Source organism: Pelobates fuscus, chromosome 11 (assembly GCF_036172605.1).
Source record: "Pelobates fuscus isolate aPelFus1 chromosome 11, aPelFus1.pri, whole genome shotgun sequence".
Lineage (NCBI taxonomy): Eukaryota > Metazoa > Chordata > Amphibia > Anura > Pelobatidae > Pelobates > Pelobates fuscus.
The window spans coordinates 104,467,811-104,481,308 of NC_086327.1; the positions used below are offsets into that span (position 1 = coordinate 104,467,811).

Below are 13,498 nucleotides of genomic sequence, written 5' to 3' on the forward strand. Positions count from 1 at the left end.
CTTAGGCCGTTGGGCGCCCTGTGTGAAAAATCTTCACAGCGCCCCCCTTTCCACCCTCCCACCCCCACTCCTTCCCCCCTTCCCCCTTCTCCCCCCTTTCCACACACTCTGTCACACACACACACAGACAGACAGCCACACGCACACATGCAGGCAGTCACACACAGACAGCCACAAACAGCCATACACATACACAGACATAGAAATATAGAATGTGACGGCAGATAAGAACCATTCGGCCCATCTAGTTTGCCCAAACAGTCACACATAGGCAGTCACACACACACAGGCAGACAGCCACACACACACACACACAGGCAGGTAGTCACACACAGACACACAGGCAGACAGCCACACACAGACACAGGCAGACAGCCACACACAGACACAGGCAGACAGCCACACACACAGAGGCAGACAGCCACACACACACACACAGGCAGACATAGAAAAATAGAATGTGATGGCAGATAAGAACCATTCGGCCCATCTAGTCTGCCCAGACAGTCACACATGGGCAGTCACACACAGGCAGATAGTCTTACACACAGGCAGACAATCATACGTCAGACACACACACAGGCAGACAGTCAAACACACACACACAGACAGTCACACACACACACAGACAGACAGTCAAACACATAGATAGTCACACACACAGACAGTCACACACACACACACAGGCAGACATAGAAAAATAGAATGTGATGGCAGATAAGAACCATTCGGCCCATCTAGTCTGCCCAGACAGTCCCACATGGGCAGTCACACACACACACAGGCAGATAGTCTTACACACAGGCAGACAATCATACGTCAGACACACACACAGGCAGACAGTCAAACACACACACACAGACAGTCACACACACACACACACACAGACAGACAGTCAAACACATAGATAGTCACACACACAGACAGTCACACACACACACACACACAAAAGGGCAGACAGTCACACACACACACACACACACGCACACACACAAAAGGGCAGCCAGTCACACACACAGGCAGACAGCTACACACACACAGGCAGTCAGTCACACACACACACACACACACACAGGCAGACAGAAACAGAGCACACGGGAGACAGAAACAATCAGCTATCTTGGAACTGGTACATAGAGAGCACAGCAGCCACCACTCCTAGCCCTTGCCAAATGTAAGTGTATAATATGAAAATGTTCTCTCCCTCAGTAGCCTCAGTGTCTTCCTGAGGTCTGATCAAGTTAGAGGATTTTTTAAAATGTTTAATTTGTTTTGTCAACTTAAGGATTCTATATAACACAAAATAGTCCCTGCTTTGTTTTATATATTTTTAATGAGTTGGAATTTTAATGAAATCCCAACACAGTATTTTTGAGCATTTCATAAAGACTTTCAAAGTTTTGCAGTATTGCCAAGAATAGCCTTCATGTTTACTTATTTCACCACAACAGAGATCACACATTCCTTGGAAGCATTTTGCAAAGAAAGACATTTTCAATTTATGGTATCCTGTGATTTTAGTTTTACTTAACATGGTCGACCCCATTTACTTTCTCGTATCGAACTGTAGTAGTTGCTGTCTTACGTTATTTTTACTCAACATCACAACTTTTTCGACGTTACTAATACTTCAAAAACATGAAGATAAGATAATGCATTTTGATGTATGGTTACACCTAAAATCCCAAATGTAATGTGCAATAAAATGAATCATATACACAAGCTTCACAATCGTTTCTTCTTATCTCTCCCCTCCCTTTTTTGTTTTTACCTTAAAACTGACAATTATCAAACTCAGCCATAATCCCCAAAGAACTATTAAAACCTTTTATTGCACTTAGTATATGTCAATTACAGTTATGAAACATGTGGAGTCGTCAGTATTTTCCACATGTCATGAGCTGCTTCTCATGTTAATTAATGGCCGGTGTGAACCACATCAAATGACACGGGGTAAAGATATGCTAAAACATTGCCTAAAAACACATTTCACATTAAACTAGGCATTTATGATTTTAAAATATCAGAAAAGCGTACATGCACACATTTAGTAGGATTTTCAGAGTCTCACATATTGACTTTTGAACTTATATCAGGTCCACAGTTAGGGAGCAGCATATTTGGTTCCAGCCCCAGGCATGATACTTTGGGGGAACCCAAGGAGAACCATAATCATGGGCCTCTCTAACACCAATATTCTGTATGACGGTAGAGCAGCACACCTGGGATGTCTGTGTGATAGACGCTCAATATTCTCTCTCACACCCCAAAGGGCCCACTTAGCACTATGCTGATGTAAAGTTGATGTAGAAAACCAAATACATTAAATATTTAATACTTTGTAAAACTACACACGAGTGTATTGCCCCTGTGTACTAGCAACGTAATGAGAGATCAGGATAACAGATTCAGCAGGAGAGGAATTTGAAAATGTAATTATATTAGGATGCCCGGCTTTTCCTATTGTCCCAACTTTAAAAGACTTTAATAGGCACCCAGACCACTTCAGCTTAATGAAGTGGTCTGGGTGCCAGGTCCATCTAGGGTTAACCCTGCCTGCTGTAAACATAGCAGTTTCAGAGAACTATGTTTACCTATGGGTTAATCCAGCCTCTAGTGGCTGTCTCACTGACAGCCGCTAGAGGCACTTCCGCGCTTCTCACTGTGCTTTTCACTTTGAGTTACTATTTTATGGAGAGTTGGCCCTTTTTCTCCCTTCCCTTGCCTTCCCATCTATATCCCTTTTTTATTTTTAAGTTTATTATGGTTTTGTGTTCTCATTCTGCATAACGAGAACCCTCCTAAGCCAAATGTTTGAAAGCAAACACTATATGTAAATATATGTCTATATATAGTGTTAGTATAAAAACATACAAATTGTAAATAAATATTGTAAACACACACACACTTTATCTATTTCTATCTATTACTATCTATCTCTTTTTCTATTTATATCTATCTATCTATATCTATCTATCTCTCCTTCCATCTTCATCTCCCTATCCAGTGGCGTACACATAACCCATGGGGCCCCGGTGCAAAACTGATTCATGCCTCCCCCTCCCTCCCCTCTCTCTAGTCAATTCCCCCCAATAAAATACCCTACCTATTCCCCTCAAACTAATAATATTTGGGAAGAGTGCAGGTAACTTTTTTCTTTGACTTTTACTGTCTGTATTGGGGCTGATGTGTACTATGGTCGTTGCTGCCGCCCAGGAGTGATGGGAGTTTGAGACATTGGCTATTGGAGAAACTAAATAACCTCCATTTGTTTATATATGCAAAAGGATTTGGGAAGAGCGCAGGTAACTTTTTTATTTGGTGTTTATGTAAATGAAGTAAGTTATAGAGATTTACTTACCGTAACTCCATCGCCGTGGTGCCGCATGCCTCATTGGCTGAGATCATCTATCTTGATCCAATCAGCATCTCTTCATAGAGGACACACCTTTAAATGTATCTGTGGGGAGACATGTATATCCCAACAACAAAGTTTTGCACTATCTTTCTCATAGATGTACATATATCCTGAATGTTTATATAATACACATCCATTCATGATGATTTTAATTTTTTGTTTGTCTTAAAACATTTCTAAATAAATATTCGATTTTAATTTTATAACAATTCGGACTTCAATTATAAATAAGAAAAAGTCATTGCCGAAACCCGGGATCGAACCAGGGACCTTTAGATCTTCAGTCTAACGCTCTCCCAACTGAGCTATTTCGGCTACCTTCAACTCATGGCCAGTACTAATTAACTGACCTCAAAACAAGTCCTCATTTTAACTATTATAAAGTCTGTTTTCATTTTCCTCCACCTGGGTTTTGCAATGGGAATACTTGCTTATCCCTTATGTAACTGGCCACCCATTCCTTGCTACTGAATAAATAAATAAATGAAAAAAAATAAAATAAATTAAAAAGTCTGCAAAAGAGACACACATGGAACTAAAATGTTTTTTTGCAATAGGCATTGATGATCAATTGATTGATCACTGCTAGCAATACCTGAACTATAGTGACCCACTCTCCTGTTATCTGAGAAAGAACAGGTTTGGTTTGGAGGTTATTTATTGGCCCTAAGGCAGAAATTTGTTAGAATAGGTCATTTACATCAACATATCACCTCAAATCTGATTAAAGAGAACAATTATAAAATCACCCATTTACATTTAACATTGGGGGGTACTTTATTCTGCAGAATGGACACAAACAACAATAAATAAGGCATGTTTGCAGCAATGTTTCAATTAAAAAATACATGTTATTGTAGTGTGTGTGCCACTGGAAAACTCATGTAAATTAGAAGATTACTTTATATGATGTTTATGTTTGTTCTATTCAAATGTTTTTGAATTTGCTAAGCTAGTGAATGAATGAATGAAGTCTTAATTGACATATACTTTAACTAGCGCTGCAGCGCCACCTAGTGGAGAAACAAAGTTGACTCTTTGGTATTTAAAATGATCAAGATTTGCAAAATGGCAGCGGTGGGATTCGAACCCACGCCTCCAGAGAGACTGGAGCCTAAATCCAGCGCCTTAGACCGCTCGGCCACGCTACCTGTACATGATGTTTTAGAAATGGTATGATGACCTCTTTCATTACTCCAATGTTCGAGTTACTTCGTTATTGTCTCATTTTTTTTAAATTCCCCTGTATAGCCAAAGGATCCAGCCTTTAAGTTATTTAATCTAGAGAGATGTGTGGAAAACCCATTGAAAGCTTAAGCACTGTCCATGGGTTACTTTGCCTTGGAGGGAAGTGTTCATTTAAAAAAACTCTTAAATTAGAGAGGCAAAAGTTTAAAAATGATTTCAGAAAGTATAACTTTACAGAGAGGATAGTGGATGCATGGAATATCTAATGGAACAGAAAAAAAGGAAAACAAAAAAACTACCAGCAAGTGTCTTCTAACTCAATATAATGTAACATATTTACCATAATGGGTTTTTGTCACAGTAACAAATAATAGTTAAAATGTAACTTTTAATAAGTATGCAGATGAGCAACTTTGGCGAAACGCGCACGTCAGGGGCTCAGGACGCCTTGTCGGCAATACAGAAGTGTTATACTAACACTGCCGTCATCCAGACAGAAACCGCATTTGCTTCTGAACAGGCATCCTGCGATTGAACTTTCAGTCCGTTTTACACTTCAACTTTATCTTGCTTGAGAGTGGGGGGACCTAGTGGTAGTGTCGGCATTTTGTAAGGGGTGCCCACGAAGGCACATTAGATTTAATTCGACCAGACAAGTCAGGCACAGGACGTTAAATATTCTCATTTATAAATAGTCTGTTATACACTGACCCCCGTGATCCACTATCACTAGGGACCTTTTGCCACAGGAAATTTATCGGCAATTTTTGCCTTATTTCTTTATTTTTGATTAGGTGTTTATGGGAGACTTTACACCTATGGCTTTTGTAAGAGAGGCAGTTGGGACAAACCACTAGACCCTTTTCTGCAGAAGAGTTTAGCCAATAGATATATGTTTTGCCTCATCTTGAGCCTTTATTGTCTATATGTGTAAATAGTTATAACATATACAGTGCGACCTCGGTTTACGAACTTAATGCGTTCTCCGTGACGTTTCTTATTGCGAAGAATTTGTAATCCGAAACGCGGTTTCCCATAGGAATGCATTGAAAACCAATTAATCCGTTCTGGAGGTCCGAAAAAAGTCAAAATGAGCTGGCATGGAAACCAACCCACAATGCAGAACACACAATAAAAGGCATGCGAACGACAAAGCTCAGCTCCCTACCTTTCCACCGCTCGAGAATTGCACCAAAAAGTCCCAAAACAACTGCAAACAATTTCCAGAATGGCTCCAAAACTCAATGCAAAAGCCGCTCCAACACTCAACGCCACGTGCTACCCACAGGCTCCAGCATGCAGGGGGCGGTGCTATAAACCTCCCAGGTGCAATGCATCCTGGGGAAACTTGCTTTGTATTGTGAAAATTCTTTGTAAACCGAGGCATTATTTTCAATGGATTTTCATTTGTAAACTGAAAATTATGTTAATCGAGGTGTTGGAAATCGAGGTACCACTGTATGTGCAAATAGTTGTACCATTTAGTCCTCTTATTGGTACCGTGTTTCCCCGAAAATAAGACCTACCCCGAAAATAAGCCCTAGCTGAATTTTCGGGGTGGGCTGCAATATAAGCCCTACCCCAAAAATAAGACCTAGGCATTTTACCTTTGCGGCCCGGCGGGACTTCCTTCTTCTATGAGGAGGAGGGGGAGGAGCGTTGCGGGCCGCGGCATCGCGCAGCGTGATGACGACGTGCGCAGCGTGATGACGACGTGCGCAGCGCCGTCAGTCTGCCTTCACGGATCTTCAGCGGAAGGATCCATTCCGGGCGGTGAGGCACCCAGTGGTCGGACTCTTTGAACTGTGAGTAGATACCGGTATTTTTTGTCTGGGACTTAATTAATTAAAGGGGAGGGTGAATTAATTAAAGGGGGGGTGAATTAATTAAAGGGGGGTGGGCATGCCCATAGGCTATATATTGGCTGTAATTCCATAGATGACCAATTGCTGTTATCTCAGCCCCAGTGGCCTAATGGATAAGGCACTGGCCTCCTAAGCCAGGGATTGTGGGTTCGAGTCCCATCTGGGGTGTTCTTCTTTTTGCAAATACATCATTTGAAAAAAATTTATTGAAACTCTGTGATTTTTGTAATTTTACTACATTCCACCAACTCCCTCTTTTGTATTGTATTTTTGGCAATTTTCATTGAGTGTAGCAGGAAATATTTTGTTATATAAATTTATTTAAAATCGTGTATTGTTTTTTAAAAATACACTTCTGTAGTTTTGTTACCTAGATGGAATGTACAATAATTATGGTATTGTATTAAAAATCATACAACTTATTCCGTCATATTGAGTGGGTTATAACAATGTATACTCAATCTTCGTCAACGACTCACTTTCAGATTGCCGAAATAGCTCAGTTGGGAGAGCGTTAGACTGAAGATCTAAAGGTCCCTGGTTCGATCCCGGGTTTCGGCAAGTTCCTTTTTTTATTTCACTAAATATTGGTTTTAATAACTAATAAATTCAGACTGAAAAAAACTTGTCTGATTTTTATTTTGTATAATGTAAGAAAAATCTTTTAAAATTCAGATTAAAATAATCAAGCTGTGACTATAACTGAGTAGGACAATTGTCTCAATGTATTTTGGCTCCTGATTCTTTGCAAATGAGAAAATGCTCAAAATAGGCTATATTTACAGCTGGAATTTCTGATGGTTCAGGGTTCAGTCAATAATTTGTTAGTTTTGAAAAAAGAAGCAGAACCCATAAAACAATCTTTTTTTATTTGCTGGATTGGAAAATTTGATAGCTAAGCAGAATTAATATTGTCTTTGTAATTGGAAATTTGCTGTTCATTTCCAGACAATGCCCAATTCAGTAAATAAACACACATGTAAGTTACCAAGTGATAGGCATGTCCCTTTAGCAATCATCAAGGTAGAAGGGTTTCTGTAATTATTAAGGTTACTGTGAATGTATTAAATTCTAGAAGAAGGAACATAATCAGGGCTCTATGTCTGGAGGGGCAATAACATGATCCATTAGAAAATGACAAAATAGAACTATGAGGTCAAAGTTAGAAAATTGACATCTAACTGACATGAGTCACACAGACATAGCGTGGAACATGTCATGTGGGTGTGGTGGTCATACAATGAATTGTGAAATTTTCCTGGTGTGCCTCTACAATGTCGTAATCTAACAATGGGTTACGACCTCCTATGTCTCGCACAGCAGTACTTATAATTTATCTTTTTAATTGCTCTAAGAGCTGTTAATACCTTCTTCCTCTTCCATGCCATGACACTTTTTTTTTAAATTCTTTTTTTTTCAGTTTTAAGTTTAAGAGGTACAAGGTACAAGGATTTAGGAAGGTTGCACAATCAGTACAGTGATAGACAAGCTCATAGGGGTTAACAATGCGGTTATATCAATTATACACAAACTTTGCACTTGTAACAGGTATGACTGTTGAAGTAAGGGTACAACATTTTTGGGATACCAGAGTTGTATGGGGCTGTAATAATCTAGTTGGGGGTCTATCCATGTTGTTTGCGTAGAGAAGGTGTCCGTATTCAACCTAAGTGTTGTAGAAGCTAGGATTGTTCCAGTTAGTTGGCGTCTGCTTGCTGACTCCCCAGATTCTAAGAGGTTATGTTGTTGTTGTTGGACGGGTGGTGAGTCAGTATGAATCCCCCTGGGAGATCGATGGGCATTGCCACCATGGGTGGATATATGTGCCCTTTATGCCACATACCTTCCAGCAGTCATCCGTGTCAGAGTTAACCTTTGAAAGACTTTTTATATAGCACTCTTATTTATTTTATCCAATTTTTGTTTAATAAATTCTTTGTTTATATACATTTGAATTTTATTTTTTCCATCCTGGATATCATCCTGTTCCTTGGTGGGGACTATACCACCTACGCTATAGAAACTAGAGCAAGTTCTGTTCTAGTAAATGTGAGTACTGATTTTATATCATTTTATTCATTCTTTATTTTATAAATATATATTGCACTATTTGGATTCTCCTGTCTCTTCACATATTACTCCATCCGAGACGATTGGGACCACCACTACCTCATATATATCCTTAGACGGGGATTGTTCCGTCCAGGCGTACTAACGGCAGAGCTCTAGGTTAGCTCTGGGATATGTGAGTGGAAAATGATTAGTATTATTCATTTACATACTTATTGTACTTGACATATTGCACTATTATTCTCTGTATGTTCCTTTTATTTCTGAGGTCATACTGTATAAGAGGACCATTACTTCAAATATTGTGTACGTATACTTTTTTGTATATTTATCTAGTTCTTTATATCGGTATTTAAGGCGCGGTCTCCTCCCTCTCTTTCTCACGTCACTTTTCTACAAGGTTGGGGTTCCTTGAATTGGGTACTGCAGCCTATTATTTCATATAGTGAGCGCCTAATTCGTCCATTTTTTGTACATCCGTGTCAGAGTGCCCTATTTGCTTCAGTCTGAGAGATGTACCAACGGAACATTGTCTTGTATGCTTGCTCCTTGTGGTTAACTCACACAGTGAGCGATGCCGTGGCCTCCCAGATGTCCACCCAGTCTGAGGGATCTTCTAGTGGACCTATGTCTCTTTCCCAGGCTGATGTCTAAGGGAGAGCATCCACCAGGGAGGATGAATACAGGAGGGAGTGGATAGTGGAAATTTGTCCTTTTTGAATGGGTGTGTGTATGGTCGTGGCTATGGCCGTGATGTGTGGTTCGTTGAGGAAACTGCGTAATTGTAGGTAACGGAAATGATCGAAGGTAGTCAGTGGTACGTTTCTTGATAGGTCTGCGAATGGTAAGAATAGTTGATTGCGAAAGAAGTGGAAGAGTCTTAGCAGCCTGTTGCATTCAAAATGTGCAACGTTCTGGGGTGTTATACCAGGGATGAATTGTATTTTTCTCAAGACTGATGTGAGTGGAGAGGGTGCATTTACTAGTGTGTATCGTGATGTTACCCTATCCCAGATTTGGAAGGATGTGGTTAGGGCAGTGGATGTTAGGGGGGTTTCTCTTCTATCTTTTCTAGGGAGCCAGAGAAGGAGGTAAAAATCCCTTCCTTGGAGGTCATGTTCTGGGTCTACCTACAATTTCATGCCCGCTTGCGCATGTAAGTTCTGGATTTGCGTCAGTTGAGTCGCTTAAAAGTAGTGGTAGAAGTTTGGAAGCCCTAATCCTCCTGTTCTGTTGGTGATGTACATTGTTGATCTTTTGATTTTTGCTTCTTTACCTGCGGAGATTACGTTGTCAATTTTTGTTTAGAGATAAGAATTGGGAGGGCTTGGAACAGGTAAAGAAACCTGGGGAGGTTCATTTTTATAGTGGCTATTCTGCCCATCCAGGATATGGACATGGGGTGCCACTTCTGGAGATCAGTGTTTGCTTGTTGTAGCAATGGTAGGTATTTGTGGTTGTATGTTTTGGAGAGGTCGGTTGGAAGATGTGATATGGACATGGGGTGCCACTTCTGTAGATCAGTGTGTGCCCATCCAGGATATGGACATGGGGTGCCACTTCTGTAGATCAGTGTGTGCTTGTTGTAGCAATGGTAGGTAGTTGAGGTTGTATGTTTTGGAGAGGTCGGTTGGAAGATGTGTCCCGAGATAGTGGATGCTATGCGTGATGTAGCGGAAAGAGTATGTTTGCTGAAGATGATTTAGAGTTGGTTTGGAATGCCTATTGGGAGGACTTCTGTTTTATCTAGGTTTAGTTTATACCCTGAGAGTTTGGCGTACTCTTCTAAGAGCTCCAGTAGAGGTGGTAGTGAGTGACACGGGTCTGTGAAGGTTCGAAGGATATCATCTGCGTAGGCAGTGGTTTTATATTCTTTGTTCCTGACTTTTAGGCCCTTGATTGTTTGAGAGTTACTAATTTTCTGGAGTAGGGGTTCCAAGGATAGGGCAAATAAGAGAGGGGATAGTGGGTAGCCCTGGTGTGTCCCATTTTGGATGGTGAATTCTGGTGCTCATGTGTTGGGGATGAGAAGGGTAGCTGTTGGTTGATCGTAAAGGGTTTTTAGGGCTGTGATGAAGGGTTCTGGGAAGCAGAGTTTACGCAGGACAGCAAAGAGGAAGGGCCAGAGCATGCGGTCAAATGCCTTTTCGGCGTCCATGGAGAGAAGGAGTGTTGGTGTGTGTCTATGTTGGGCCACCCAAATTATTATATTAAATCAAAACAAAAAACAAAAACATGTTATTGTTTTGATTTTGTTTTAATATAATAAATTAAATGAATTTGTATGTCAAATAAGTGCTTTATACATATGATAATCTAGTGAGACTTGATCCCTTTTAGGGTTCTCCTCTCATCTGTTCAAAACTATGTAATTAGAGCTTAGACTACCATTAAACCCACTCTTTGGCTTCAGCTTACATTGTATGTCTGATTGCTTTTCTTTTTTCAAAGTTATATAGATATCTTTTTAGCCGCCCTTTCTGGACTAACCATATAACTTTATTTTTAATGCCTTTGGAATATATTCTTTGATAAAGCCCACCATTTTTTGGAAGACCACATAGTGCCACATGCTTACTGACTCTAACATTTTGTTAGAGACTGTTTTCTCTATATATTATTATTATTATTTATTTTTTTTGCCTTTGTTTGGTTTTCAATACTAATGCTTTTCCTTTTTATACAACATTAATGTAAATTAAATAACACACACATTATTAGTTATTTTTCCAATTATTACATATATTTAAAAATTTCAAGTTGTTACCTTACCAAGACATCAGAGGTCACCAACTGACCCTTATGACGTGATTTTGGCACCAAACTTAAATATTTAAACATCTATATGTTTAAAAAAGCCTTTTTGAGAAGGTGAAACGCGTTAATGTTTTTCTGATATATTTTAGATTATTTTATTCTTTTAATAAATGTATTTATAATAAAGCTATTTTTTTATCCTGGATGCCCTCTCATATCTAACTACTCTATGTTGATTATATCATTGGCGGGATACTATCCACTAAAGCCTAAAGGATTGAGCAATACCACAAATTGCTCAAATAAATGTATGTAGCATTCTTCTATTTAGTACATAGCTGTTATCTATAAAGAGAACTATATTTTGTGTTTTATTTCACATACAGGCATTTCTCACTTTATGAACTCTCACTTTATGAACTCCCGCCTTTATGAACTTTTTTCTGGATGTGCCGCCATTTTGTTTCACTGCCATTTTGTGTCAGTGGTCTATGGATCAGGATCGAGAAGAGTGCTTTGGAACACAAACAAGAAGAGTAGAAGAAGAATTTGTGATCAGGAGTAGACAAGAAGAGAGATGAGGATCAGGAACACAGTTCCTGAAGATAAAGGGAAGCCTAAAATACAGGTTTAGATTGTACTGTATTCTTTTTGTGCTTTCATTGGCATAAATTACAGATCCTGTAATATTATTGCACTGTGTGCTATTGAGTAGAGATTTGACTTGATTTGTCTGTGTGTTTCTGACATAGCTAGCTGTCTGTGTCTATGTGTGTTTGCCATTGTGCCATGTTTTGACAGGCAGCAATAGTAAGGAGCAGGAGAAGGGCTGAAAAGCCTGAAAAAAGGTGTGAAAGAAGAAACTTTGAGAGCTGTAAAAATAAAAGGAGTAACAGAAAAGTGCTAAAAAAGAGATGCAAGCTTAAAAGTAAGAGAGGAGAAGGAGGGGAGTTTGAGAGCTGTAAAAATAAAAGGAGTAAAAGAAATGTGATAAAGGAGAGGGGGAAGCTGATAATGAAGAAAATGAATAAGTAGGAGGGCTTAAGAGAGGTTCCCCGTTCAACAAGTGCAGCATGTCTCTTCATTGAATAGTGTGAGAATTGATGATAATTTGATGGGTATTTCAATATGGTATGCATGCCTTTAAAATTCCTACAACATACATGTATTTGCTATGCTTTCATTTTGTATTTGTACTTAATCATTTAGGTTTTCAATGGTAAAATTTGTTGGTCAGGAACGGAACCCGTGTTTAACACATTATGATCTATGGGAAATTAGTTCTCACTTTATGAACTCTCACTTTATGAACTAGGCTTCGGAACCAATTAGTTTGTAAAGTCGGGAACTACCTGTATACTGCTGGCTACAGTTGGCTGAATGTTATCCTTGAGTGGGCATTGTAATACTTCACACCATCTTGTTTGAGCCACCTGCGGCTCTAAATCGTGTGAGTGCATCTGATATATAAATTAAAAATCATTCAGGGGTGTTTGATATACCTTACTATATATTGCTCACGTGTTCTGCTTTACATTACATGTTTTGCTGAGGATTTATTATAAGAAGACACCAATATATATCATAGGCAGGGATTGTTTTGCCCATACGCAATGCCCTAGAGCTCTAAGAAATGTAAGTGTCTTTTTACATCTATTCCAGTACAGATAGTTAGATATACTCCGCCACTGGTTTCTGTTTTTGCATAGTTACCCATCTGAAACGCAACGACCAACTCACTGCAAACAACTATTCCATCAAAATAGATAGAGGATCCCTTTGACATACTAACTAAGTGGCCATTAGTAGTTAGGAGACCATTGTCTATCAAAGAATCATATCCAAAAAGCATTAATAATAGTCTAGAGTTTAATAATAATGCCTCTTGTTGTATATATTCAGAATGGCAAATGTGCACAGTGTACAAAAGGAGTCCAGCTAGAGCAACTTAAGCCATTTTAAATGAACTGTGAAGTCCACTGTATTGTGTCACAGGTTCTGTTACCTGATTAGACCAATTTATTAGTCATTTTAAATTGTCCAACTATTTTGCAAAAACATATTTTGTGGGTTGCAAGTCCAATTTGCTCTGTGGACCAAGGCACCGTATTTATATATTGTCTTGGTGGTGGCAACGTTTTAGTAGTAGAGTTAAGTGTGGGTGATGGTGATACCTGGGGTTTATATCATTATTTACAGT

At 39.3% G+C, this 13,498-nt stretch overlaps 4 non-coding genes across 4 annotated transcripts; 2 read left to right on the forward strand and 2 right to left on the reverse strand.

Moving 5' to 3' along the window:
• Positions 1–3,660: 3,660 nt before the first annotated feature.
• TRNAF-GAA (transfer RNA phenylalanine (anticodon GAA)) lies at positions 3,661–3,733 on the reverse strand. Its single transcript has one exon. It is a non-coding gene; the product is annotated as a tRNA-Phe (tRNA).
• Positions 3,734–4,487: 754 nt separating this feature from the next.
• On the reverse strand, positions 4,488–4,569 carry TRNAL-UAG (transfer RNA leucine (anticodon UAG)). The gene has a single exon. It is a non-coding gene; the product is annotated as a tRNA-Leu (tRNA).
• A 1,997-nt stretch (positions 4,570–6,566) lies between these two features.
• Positions 6,567–6,639, forward strand: TRNAR-CCU (transfer RNA arginine (anticodon CCU)). Its single transcript has one exon. It is a non-coding gene; the product is annotated as a tRNA-Arg (tRNA).
• Positions 6,640–6,959: 320 nt separating this feature from the next.
• Positions 6,960–7,032, forward strand: TRNAF-GAA (transfer RNA phenylalanine (anticodon GAA)). Its single transcript has one exon. It is a non-coding gene; the product is annotated as a tRNA-Phe (tRNA).
• Positions 7,033–13,498: the final 6,466 nt, after the last annotated feature.